Here is a 12,259-nt window from a genome sequence, read left to right as displayed (position 1 = left end):
CCGCGGGCGAGGAGCGGCCCCGCAGGCCCCGCGGAGCCCCGCCGCTTCCCCCCCCCCCCCCCGGGGCGGCAAAGCGAGCGCGGGGCTGGCGGAGGCTGCGGGCGGGCGGGCGCTCCTGGCCGGCCCTGCCCGCGGAGCCTCCGCGGGGCTGCAACAGGTCCGTTGCAGCGCGGGCGAACACTGACCTCCAGAGGGCCCGGCGCGGAAATTCAGGGCTGGAAACCCCTGCTGGCCCCGGGGGACACCGCTGGGGGGGGGCGGCCCCGCGGAGCCGCCGGCAGCGCGCAAGGGGCCGCGGCAGCCGGGACACGTAGGCGCGGAGCGGCAGCAGCCGGCAGAGCGCGGTGGCCAGGGCTTACGGACCAGTTTGTGTAGCAGCGTTTTCCAACCGAGAGTTCGCGGTGTGAGGAGATGTTATAAACACGCCCGAGTTCCAGCCAGGGGGCAGTTCTTGAGGAGCTTGGACCAAAAAAGTTAAGACACAGACTCGCACCTTCCCACGCAACAGCACGGAGCAGGAGCCAGGGGCCAGGGGCCAGCTTTTAACCCCCAGAGCCCATCCAGCACAGCCTTGCTTGGCTTCGCGTCCCGGTGCTGGCACACCAGGTCCTAGCCAGGGATGGGTGTGAATGTGGTCCAGCCACACGCAAATCCCACCCCGGGGGTGCTTGCACCCGGGGAACTCAAGTAGGAAAGCGCCTTTGGAGGTCACACTCTTGGAAAGCGTGTGAAAAGTGGAGATTTGGGGCAGTTCCCCTTGAGCATCGCCTTGGGACCACACAAATGAGAGGCTTCCCAAGGTGCTGCTGTAAACCAAGGCTTCTGCCCTCACCTTGGAGCACGCTCTTCCGCTACACTTCTGGCTCCTTCCTGGCTCCTGGATTTACACTAAAGCCTGGACAGAAGCAGAGAGGCCAGAGGCAGCATCTCACAGCTCAGCCCAGCTGGGTACTCAGCAGCTGCATGCTATATGGCACCACCCTCACTTACAAGCCCATTACATTTCAGTTTTACTGTGACGAATGGTAAGAAAACTGGAACCATAAAAACATCTCCTGCTCTGGAGAAAGTGGTATGTACAGTTCCAGACGTTGGTCAGCACAAAAACACTGGTCACTGCTGCTCCTTGTGGTGAGGAGGGAGCTGCTGGGGCAGGATGGCTTTGGAAATGTCTTGCATTGCTGATCTTGTTTAATGGCCCGTTTAAGTTCTCACCGAATTCCATGAAAAACTCCCGTTGACTTCTGTGGGAAGGGCCATACTCTGAATTCAAAAAATAAATTCTCTCTTTTTCCCCAGGGAAAGCAGCTACTGCTTTAGAAGAATAATTACCACAGTGGAGATAAGCAAGAAAAAAAACCTGTAGTACTTATTCAGGCAGTTTTGAGCATATGATTAAACTGTGCTAGAAGTTGTTTGTCAATTTTTGCTCTGCTATTTTTTTTAATTCCACTTCTTTCCAAGTGCCAGTGTTTAAAATGTCAGCCTTTACTTCGAATATCGTTGCTCTTTTCATCTTGACTCACCACTGCCTTGATGCAGCTTGCAATAAGTGAACACATGGATCTTTTTTTTTTTTTTTCCCATGTTGCAACATAGTGGAGAGAGGTTTAAACTTTTCAGCCAGATTTTTTTTGACTCCTTAAAGGCAGAATGCTGTGAGTCACAGAAACTATGGCATGCCTCACTATATAAACAGTATGTGCATGTTTTGTGCTTACTGTTTTTAAAACGTTTAGGGCAGAGAAAGATCAAATGCTGCATCAATTGTCACCAACATTTTTTTGGCTGGAGCATATAAGCATTATGAACCCAAAAAAGAGTAAAGGAAGTTTAATAGGGGGGTTCATGATTGATTTTTACATAGGAAAATGCCTCTTTCTTTCTTTTCCCCCACATGCTTTAGTAGCAGATGGTAGCACAAAGCCGTAAAATAAATGTGCTTCCCTTGCACACTCCTACATATACAGGCATTTAAGTGCCTTTTACACTGTTGTATGAAGCCTTTTAGATTACATTCTCCCAGCACTTATATTCACTAAGCAAACACAGCTCTAACCCAAAGAATATGATGGATTTGAAACAGCGGACAGGTGGTTATTGTAAAATCTAATTTCAAATCTGCATATGGCTGATGCTCTGATTAAGCTCTGCTTCTACAGCACTCAGAATAAACAGACCCATTTGACATGATGACAACATAACCTTTGGATGTCCTTTGCTGTGCACGCTCTGTGTCTGATAAGACACATTCCATACTTCCCACATGTAATGGCTGCAATGCAGATGGCGAGGCTTGCAAATGCAAAATTTCTATGCAGAAACCAAGGAAATTAACACTGCTTTTTCAGAATATGATTTTATGATAGACTTCCATTCTTACCGATATTAACACGCATTGCGAATAACATCAGCTACATCCAGAGCATGCGCTTGACTCGTTACAAGCAGCCCAGCAAGTGGCAAAATCTACCTCCAGCACAGCAAATCAGTTCAGCAGCTCCTCAGACAGATCAGAACCAGGGCTGCTGCTATTCAAAATGCCATGCCCGCATGTGTTTTCCAAACCCTGGTCAAAGACCTTCAGCTTCTTCATGCCTTAAAGTTAAGAGAGAAGAGCATCACTCTGAAAAAGTGGAGAAATAAAGGAAAGGAAAGGAATCTGATGGCTATTTCAAAGGATTTTCATTTGGATCTTCCTAAAGCAATCGGCAGTGCTTTCTGCTGCAAGGGGCAAAGCAAGAAAATTGGCAGTGCAAGATGAGATGTCTTACTCTGCTGCTCATACGCCAAATCCTTATCATCATCACTTAAGCCTGCTGGAATAGCCGGCCACCACTGCCTAAAAATAGGCTTCTTATCTCCAGATGTTTTTATAAATGGCAAGCCATTGTGGCCAGTGCTTCCCCACTGCCACTGGCAACCTGTAAAGGTCCAGCTTCTCTCATCATTACAGGATTAGCTTCGTTCGCCCACAGCACCAGCCATCCAAAAAAGGCACCTTTGATTCCCCCTTCCAGAGCCACCTCTAGCAACACGTTTGTCCTCTTGTGGGTTTCACAGTAACGCAGTTTCCCTCTGTGGCTTTTCAGGCCTTTTCCTGCCTTGGGTTTTCACCCTGAAGAGGCGAGTCCATGAGGGTTTAGTCAAGAAGTTCTGGGCACTCGGGACAGACAAAGTGCCGGCGGGCACTGACACAGCAACCCCGAGCAGTGGAGCAGCACAAGGTGGGGCGAGCTGGGTAAGCACCTCCTGCCTGGAAGCGCAAGCCAGGCTCTGAGAAGCACATCTACCCCAGCTGCCGAAGCTGGGAGCAGCAAACGCTGCTCACCTGCCTCTACCCCTGGCTGCATCCCAGCAGACACGACGTGCCATGCGGGTGAGGGGGGTGGTTGCTCTGGGGCAAGCAAGGCTGGCCCCACACCTCACGGTCTTTTGGCAGCAAGGATTAGCTTCGACTTTGCTGTCAGAACCTGCATTTATTCTAGCTCTAGGACTAGTCCTGTGGGGTCTGCGTCATGCTCTGTTACAAGTGCCGAAAATGCCTGAAGTGACGAAGGTGCAAGCAAAACCCCACCAGCCACTGCCCAAGCTCGTGTGCTGATCCCTTCAGTCCCTTATCCCAAAATCTCACATACCAGCGTGCCCAGACAGCTTTGTTTGGAGTAGGGAAAGGTTATCCCCTTCTCCCAGATCATTCCTGGTGCGCTCCAGGGTTCAACCAGCAGCCTGGGCCCCCAGCGCCTCGGCCCCAAGCTTCTGAGGCAATGCCTTGAGGCATGCGAGGGTCACAAGCAGCAGGTCTTGTGCCAGCAGTGATGCAGTTTCCAGCAGGAACTGGGCTGACATCAGCGTGACAGACAGAGACTCCAGCTAGTGACAGAAGGAGAAGGTGCTACAACCCATTTCCATGACTCATCCAGTCCCAATTACCTCTAAATTAGCCCATCACCCCCACGGACACCTGTGAATCTGCCTGATGTGAAGCCAAGGTACCATTTCCCAGGCTTCTGCACTTTCATTAGCCAACTGTTCTTTAGATTTCATGGTGTTCCCCTCCTCCTCCTCTGCCATTTCCCTACGCTCTTATTGCTTTCTGGTTTGGCATCACCTACCCCAGGACCTCCCTCTTGTCACACCTCCCGCAGCCAACCCATGCCCGTAGCCAGGAGGAAACCACCGGCACTCCCCTGCCTTGTCGCTGTGCCCTGGAAATCACTCCTCTGCTTCACTTCAGGAACGGCCTTTGCTGATGCTGCATCTTCTGCAGCGCATCTGGGTTATTAACCAGCCACCTGGCAGCTCCCTAATTGGCAATATCAGTAAAAGCACATTTTTCTCTTTTCTTAAGTCTCCAGATAAAGTGGCTAAATTTGATCTAAAATCCTCAGATCCTCATTGCCTCATATAATTTATAATGGCCTTGCTTCTGCCGTAAAAATTACAGCTACTCTCTTGCATTCACACACTTTCTACTTCATCTTTAACATACATTCTGGCAGGGAACTGAATGACGCAGCATAATCTACCAAAGCTATTCCTATAGTAAACAGAGATTAAAAACCACAGCCAAAGGGCACGCAGCCTCTGAGGAAGCAGGCACCGTGTATTATTGTGTCAAGCGCTCAAATGCAAGTTCCTGCTCAAAGGAAACCCGTCCCTGGAGGGAGCCGGCACCGCCCCGTTGAGTCGTGCTCCATTCCATTCCAACACACCGACCGCATCTGTGCATCGCTCCCATCGGAGCAGAGCCCTCAGCAGCTTCACACGGTGCCCCTGTGTGTAAGCCTGGTCTCACCAGCTGACAGCGTTGGAGGCGAGCGGTGACTGCTGGGTCACGTGTGTAAATATGAATTTGAGGTCATGTTCTTTTGACGACCTCATTTTGCAATAAAGACAGGACCTCTGTGGCCTGTGACTCCCTGGCTTGCACGGTCCCCCCGACTCAGTGCAATTTCAGCAGCGGGAGAGTCCCCTGGAGAAGGCACAGTGCTGCCAGGATTCTTCTGCTTTGGAACTCACTCCCTGCATCAAGGCCAAAAAAAGCTTGGATACAGAACACTTTGGGTCATGCTAAAAAGCCCAGAGTATTTTCAGACTTCCGAGGAAACATTTATATTTATAAATACCCTGTATTTATAGAGAAGTTCAGGTTTTCAGTTGCTTTTGTAATTCATTTTGGTTTTGACTGGTTTATTCAAGCTGTAGGGCTGAGGAGTTAGCTGCTAGATTTCTTTTCCAGGCTCACGTTTCTGTTTGCAGACATAGCACAGAGCTATTTTTGTAATATAAATCGTTACAGAGAGAATATCTCACAATTCCCACTGAAGCAAATTCCTAAGGAAGTGAGGTCTATTTTTAAAGAAAATTTCTACTTAGTATTTGTTTTAATCTAATGGCTGAGAAATGAGAAACATCAGCCTTCCTGAAGCAGAAAGGTAGTATCCCCATTCCTCGGGAAGACAGATTCAGCAGAATGAGAGTCCTTCCTACCAAGAGGAGCTGGATGGGAGCTGCAGACGCGGCTTCCCAAGCCCCAGGGATTGCAGCATGTCCCCGGTGAGGGGGGCTGAGCAAACAGGGCACAGAACCCAGGTCTCCAAAGTAACACGACTTTAGACATAAAGATACTCAAAATACTTCCAGTGCACACCTTAAAACATAAGATGGTATCTTCTAAAAAGGTCGGCGTGTGGGATTTTATCGAACAAGGCAAACTGAGTCTCACACTCACTCAAGGTCATGACTTTCGGACTCAAGGATAAAATTGTAAGATAAATGCTAAGAGCTTTGGTTGTGTTACAAACTCTCAGATGACTTACTTTACAGGAACACTCTCATCCCCTGGAAGTTGTTTGAATAACTGTGCTATGACTCTTCCCATTTGATTCATACTAATTTAATAAGTCACAGTTTAAAATACTACCTTCCTATTCATGTGAACATTAAGAACTGTATCAAACCTAGAAAGAGGACAGGAGGAATCGGCATTTACGGTTTTCTCCTTTCCAGCAGTGGCCTAAAGATGTAAGTTAGCACAGAAACAGATGTGGTCAGGCACCCTTTCTTCAACTAAATCAGCGAGGCTCTCCAACTGAGCCCCTGGGCTGTGCAGCTGTAAAATGTAACAAAAGTTATCCAAAACCAGCTAAATATGGCTGGTAGAGAAAAGCTTTTAAATTGTGAAACAAATGACCAAACCAGAAAAATAGAGATTGCTTGAAGCTTTGGGGGAAAAAAAAACCCAGTACGAACAGCAATAAAACGCACTTCTGAGCTGTGAAGGAAAGATACAGGAACAAGTTCAGGACCATTCAGCCGCAAATACCAAATCATCATTTGCTGAAACATGCCCATCTCGACTTCAGAATTCAACAGGTTCAAAAGGGCAGGGCTATTTTTATTGCAAAAGGCTCATTTCCAACCGTCCCCTCGCAGCAGCAGAGACCGTTACATCTGGCTTTCCCATCTCATTAAGCAGATGTGCAAAATACTGTACCACACAGTAGAGCTAAACTTGGTGGGTTAAAGGGGTAATTTGCATTCTAAAGCACTGCAGTACTGCAGCTGAGAAATAAATGGAATTACTGAACATTTCTGCCTCATAGGGACCTCAGTTTCACCCATCTGTTTCTGTTGTTCGGTTCTTTTTCCCTCCTCCACATTCCTATGTGTTTACCCTGTGGTGTTTTCACTAGGATGAAGCTCCGGGGAAGCGGGAGGCTGCAAATCCAGCTAAACGCAACCCATTTACATGAATCCAGTCCTTTCCAAATTAAAATCTCCTTCTCACAAGGAATCTCTTTCTGGACACTAATGGAAACCAAGATCACTACACACAGCAACACACACTGTGCTCTCTGCTGTGCAGATTCCGACCTGCACTTGGAAGGCAAACCTGTCTTCATCACAGACCAAACCACCCTCACATGCAAAAGTCTGCTCAAATCCAGGTGATAAAATCCATCCTGGCCACTGGGCATTCCCCTGGACGTCTGACTGAAGAAACTTGTTCTTACAGGTTAGACAGTAACACGTTTGATCTTGGGTTTGCTCCCTGTATTACACAGGTAGCACCAGCACGTCATGCTCCTGCCCCCATATTGTGCTCAGTAACTTGCAGGTGATGAAGTGATGCTGTCAGGGGAGATGTCTCTGTTCCCGAGCCGTGTCCTGGTGTGGGTCCAGCCCTACCTGCCACCTTGTCCCACTGGGCCAATAGCTCAACCCGTATCACTGCCATCATGGGTGACAAAATGCATGTCTACCTCAGCAAAGCAGCTTATAGGAGTCAAGGACGGCGTTAGCCCTTTCCCAGAGGAGGAAGCTGACTTCTCCTCCTCCCTGGAACATCCCTTTTACGACCTTGAACCAGGGACCTCATTAGCAATGCAAATAAGTTTCCATGCAGAAAAGGGAAAAAAGTCAATCTGATCTCATCCTGGCTTCCTCCACCCCTGGAAGAAGCAGAGCAGCTGTGGCCAGCGTGCGATGGCCATCTTGTCCCCATTCCACCAGGATGCCATTAAAAGGTTATGAAAATACTGTGCAGGAGGGAAAAGGGAGTTATCCGTTTGCTCCCTGTGCTGCAAGGACCTGCCTCCTTCAGAAGCCTGGACCCATCGCAGAGGGGGAAAATCTGCTGAAAGCAAACCCTGCTTGCTCTCAAGGGGCAAAGATGTGCCGGAGCAGCCAGGCCAGCATATCCCAGTATGCACAGGCTCCTGTGTTCAGTCAGAGCAGCGCATTATCCACCCAAAATTAACTTTCTGCTCTGCAACTCACAAGTTTCCAGGGTAGCTGTGTTTGCTAACCACCCAGAGCAAGAATTTTTATTCAAACAAAATACCTGCCCACTTCACATGCCACTACTCCAATGGCAGTCAGGCAAACAGATACTCAAACTGTTGCACTGCTGGGGCCCTTTGATACGAAAGTCTTATTAGAAAGGTCTTTATTGGCCAAAGAGATGAATTTCACCACTGAAACAGCCATTTTTCAGGTAGACATTGTTCCCCTCCAGCTGCCAGGGGTGGGTGAACAGTGCTTTCACCAGCCAGCATCCCAGGAGGCAGAAAGCAGTGCTCACATCACACCTTCTACCGTAAAGCTACAGGCTCTGAAAGCTCTGGCTGAAGCTGGTGCAAACCGCAGAGTAGCCCTCAGAAAAGCTGCCATGTTTTCCACTGATGACCATCCAGTCAGTCGCCATCTCCCAGGTGATGATGCCCCTGCTCCTCCTTGCAGCATAGCTGCTGCACTCCCCACTTCCACCTCTCTCCCACCACCTCCCCTCCAGCTCATCTATGTGGATGTTTCTGTTGCCGCTCTAAGTTGGATACTAATTTCATCCCACAGCATCTCATTATAATTACCTCTTAATTGCCACTTAACACAGGGATCGTTTTAGAAGACCATAATGATTCTTCCTTGAGGAATTATTTGAGTGTTGAAAGCTCATTATGTGCCCCTATAAACGTTTTGGGTAATGAGAATGACTTCAAAAGGCAAATTTAAAACACCGCCGCTCACACAAGCTCCGCACACATTTGTATGGTCTCTTGGAGCACTAGTAGCATTTCCAAGGAGCAAACCACCAAGGTCAGTGTGTTTTGCTACCAGCCTCCCTCCCTAGGCACCCACCATGCCTTTCTACTGAAGGTGGGAACACTTTAGGGAGCACCTGTAAATTGCGAGGGTTAAATGCCATGGCAAAGCTGCACTGCTGGAATTGGTGCACTCAGCCAGGTGCAGGACATCACAAAGACTCTGAACTTCAAGGTAGACAGCCACTCAAGGAGCCAAGACAGAAGCAGGCTGTTAGAAGAAACACATCCTTAGGCACACACAAAACTTTGGCCAAGACTCGCTTTGTTCCTGAACAAGTTAGACTGCTGTGAGATTTGAAAACGGACAATTTTGCAAATTCCTACCAAGGTCTCCTGCGTTCTCGGAGCAGAAGTTCCAACTGAGTGCCAGTCCACTTTACGTAGCCATCTGTCTGCCAGGGCAGCAGTGAGGAGGGAGACAGGAGCGATGCTCTCTCACCAGGTAACGCCTCACACGCACCATGCCTCTGAAACCTGCCATCCTGCCCACAGGCAGTGCAATGCCCGTTTGCAGTCTTCAGGAAAACACCACACTGAAGTAAAAGTAGAGAAATACTTTTATTGGTTTGTCAGAGTCTACTGCTGCTCTTCTCTTCCACCCTTCCCCCCTCCTTTTTCTTTTTTTTTTTTTGTAAATATTCAGGAGATGTCATTAGTTTTGGTAGGGCCTGAATGGCTGCTGAGCACAAGTAGCTTTTGGGAAAACAGAGGATCTGTACAGAAATACTTTTTTTTTTTTTTTTGGAGAAGTGCCCATGATTCACAATCCTTATGACTAGCAAGTTTCCCCTTTTTGAAACTCACTTAAGCCAGCCTCCACGGTGTATGACAAAGGAGATGCTCAGAAGGCACATGAATACCCCCCTACAACCACCTCTTTGGCAGCAGCCCCTCCACCAGCAGGCAGACCCGGAGCCGAGACCTGCATGGAATACCAGCTCGAGGCAGACCCTGAACAACACCTCCCCGCAGAAGCCAAGGCTGCACAACCTATTTAAAATGAAGTCAAAGTCTGTAACATGCCTGATAATTTGCCAATATCTGTATGCCTAAACGTGGTCCTAGGAGGAGAACTTCCAAGAAGCAGTAAGGGTATATTCCTAAATTCATTGCACAGCATAGAGAAGTCTTTTGCAACAGAAATAGAGGAATGACTCATTTCCTCTGTAGCTGCTGCTCCGGCACTCACTTGCACAGGCAGCGGAGCGGCTCCCAGTGCCATGCCAGCAGGAACTGGGAAACTCAGGAGCAGTTTCCAGCGTGCATAAACCTAACTGAATTTTGACCAGGACTTGCCTTTAAAACCACCGATCCCGGATAGCACAGGAGACAGATTTGCACACTGTTTCCCAAACACTCCCTCCCTCGATGGGAGTATTGTATTTCAGAATTTTAATTTTGCACAGCCTAAAACACTGGAAGAACGAGCCAAGAGCTGCCCGCCCCCTTGCCCTCCCCTGACGCATCGCTAGTAAGCACACTGATTTGCCAGTGAACTCAGCTCCAAGTTTCTCTTCTCCCCTATCTGAAACTGGAAAGGAACAGACCGAAATAGCCGTGGAGAAGTGGGCTATCTTGCTGGATTTTGCTACTGTTCGTTCTCCCTGTTTCTACAGCTAGCAGGTTTCTATCAGTACAGTGAGACTCTTCAAAGCAAGTCTTCCACTCTCTCCATTACAGGTCCATCATAAGGGTATTTTTTTCTTCTTTAATTTGATAGCCAGTAACCTTCACAGTATAATCCCCGTCACTCCTGGCTTCTTGATTCCTTACCTCCCCTTTTTTTTCTCCCCACCCAGATTACCGTATGGACTCTGTGGCATGGATAGAAGCCAATAGAGGATCACAAGTATCATGCAAACACTAGCAAACCATTACTACATCCAGTCCAGCCCAGAGAACTGAGTATTCTCTATGCAGCTTTGGTCCTGGTCTGACAGGGGGGAGGGAAATTCCCAGGGGTCCCAGAAATGCAGCCTGTAACTTGAGTACACAGAAATTTTCTGAGTCTCTGGATCAGCATTGCTATCTTTTAAGAGGAAAAAAATAAGGCTTCCTTAACACAGAAGACTGGTACATGATGACATTTGATGCATACGTGTTTATAACAAACTTTAAGAGCTTTTTGTGTAAATCGTTACTTAAACCCTAACAGACTGTCGCACAGATACAGAACACAACATGATCTATAGCTCTGTTGCTAAGCGGGTGCCACAGTGCTTTGAGTCTCTCATAAAGCAGTTGCAAATACGCCACTTTTTGGCTATATATTTAAAATAGGACACACAAGGCAGGCACACACAAGAGCACAGGTAGTCTCTTCATTAGGCATACCGTATGTTTGAGAAACCCACAGTGGTAATATGATGTACAGGCAGATCTATCTACAGTCAGCCCTCCATATCCTGCTTATTTTAGGGTTGTGAGCTACTCAGACCCCTCAAGCAAGCAGAGCGCTGTGCTCTGAAGCACCAGCAAGCACTGAAGGCAAATTCACATGCTTAAAGGGATGCAGCTCTTTGCCACTACGTCGACCGTCAACTTCCCAGTGCTATCAGCCCAGCAAAAGTGGGGCTGGCTGCTTTTCTGCCAGCTACTCAAATTAATTATCATCGGTCAGAATGTCACTTACCTCAGGGAAGACTCACCAGGCAGACATTTAAGGAGGAGCCTTGGGAAAGTGGGATGCACAAATGTGAGTCCCTTTCCCCTCCAGGCAGCTTTAATTCGCAGTAGCCAAACATAATCGGCAATTCACTACTGACCTTGGCTGCGTTACAAGGGAGGTACTTGCACAGGGATGGAAAGATTTTAAACAATTTATCGAATGAGTTGGATGCAAACAGGCTTTTCTTTAAACACCAAGCATGCAAGTCCTTAGGCCAGTTAATTTGTTGTTAACAGATTTATCGTGAAAGGAAAGTCCTGTTTCTTTAATGTTTTTCTGCTGAAGAGAAACTCAGGCTTCAAACAGAGAAGTATTTCAGAGCAAGGAATTAATAGACCAGAGGATGGTTATTGCTTCTAAGGAAACCATTAATAAGAGATAACGTTATTAAAGAGGTAAAGATCTAAATACACTTCCTCCACACTGACCTGGGTTGTTGACACTGAAGGAATGACATTTTTTCAGTCTTTGCCAGCAAGAAGCCCATTAGCCAGCTGGGCTGCCTCTGCACCGTACCGACTGCTGCCCCTTACAGAAGCTACTCCCTGCAAGGTAAGAGGCAGGCACACAAAGATCTGGAGATAGTTATTTTCAGCCTAGCTTTGATTTAATGGTTAAAAAGCTAGGGGTCTTGCTGCTATTTCTTTCTTTTAATAGGGAACATCAGTACACTAGTGTATAGTTCTGGCATCTTACCAAAGACTAATAAAGGACAGGTAACTTGCTGGCCCATCCACAAAACTCCTGCTGAGTCCTGCCTTCAGCAGGACTTTTTCCGCATTTAATAAAGCGTGACCTACGCTGTTTTGAACGGAGACGTGTCTGTACATGCCACGCTGAAAAGCTCACATGGATACTGTGAAATGAAGACAAAGTCCTAGCTCTTCATTAAGCACCAGAAAAAGCAGATTTTATGCAGCGACCTGAAACTGGAGCCAGGGAAATAAGAACTGACTTCTTAACCTCCGAGCAAGACAGCCAC

Source organism: Falco rusticolus, chromosome 4 (genome assembly GCF_015220075.1).
Source record: "Falco rusticolus isolate bFalRus1 chromosome 4, bFalRus1.pri, whole genome shotgun sequence".
Classification (NCBI taxonomy): domain Eukaryota; kingdom Metazoa; phylum Chordata; class Aves; order Falconiformes; family Falconidae; genus Falco; species Falco rusticolus.
The sequence above is the reverse complement of the archived record's forward strand: the minus strand, read 5'-3'. Positions refer to the sequence as shown.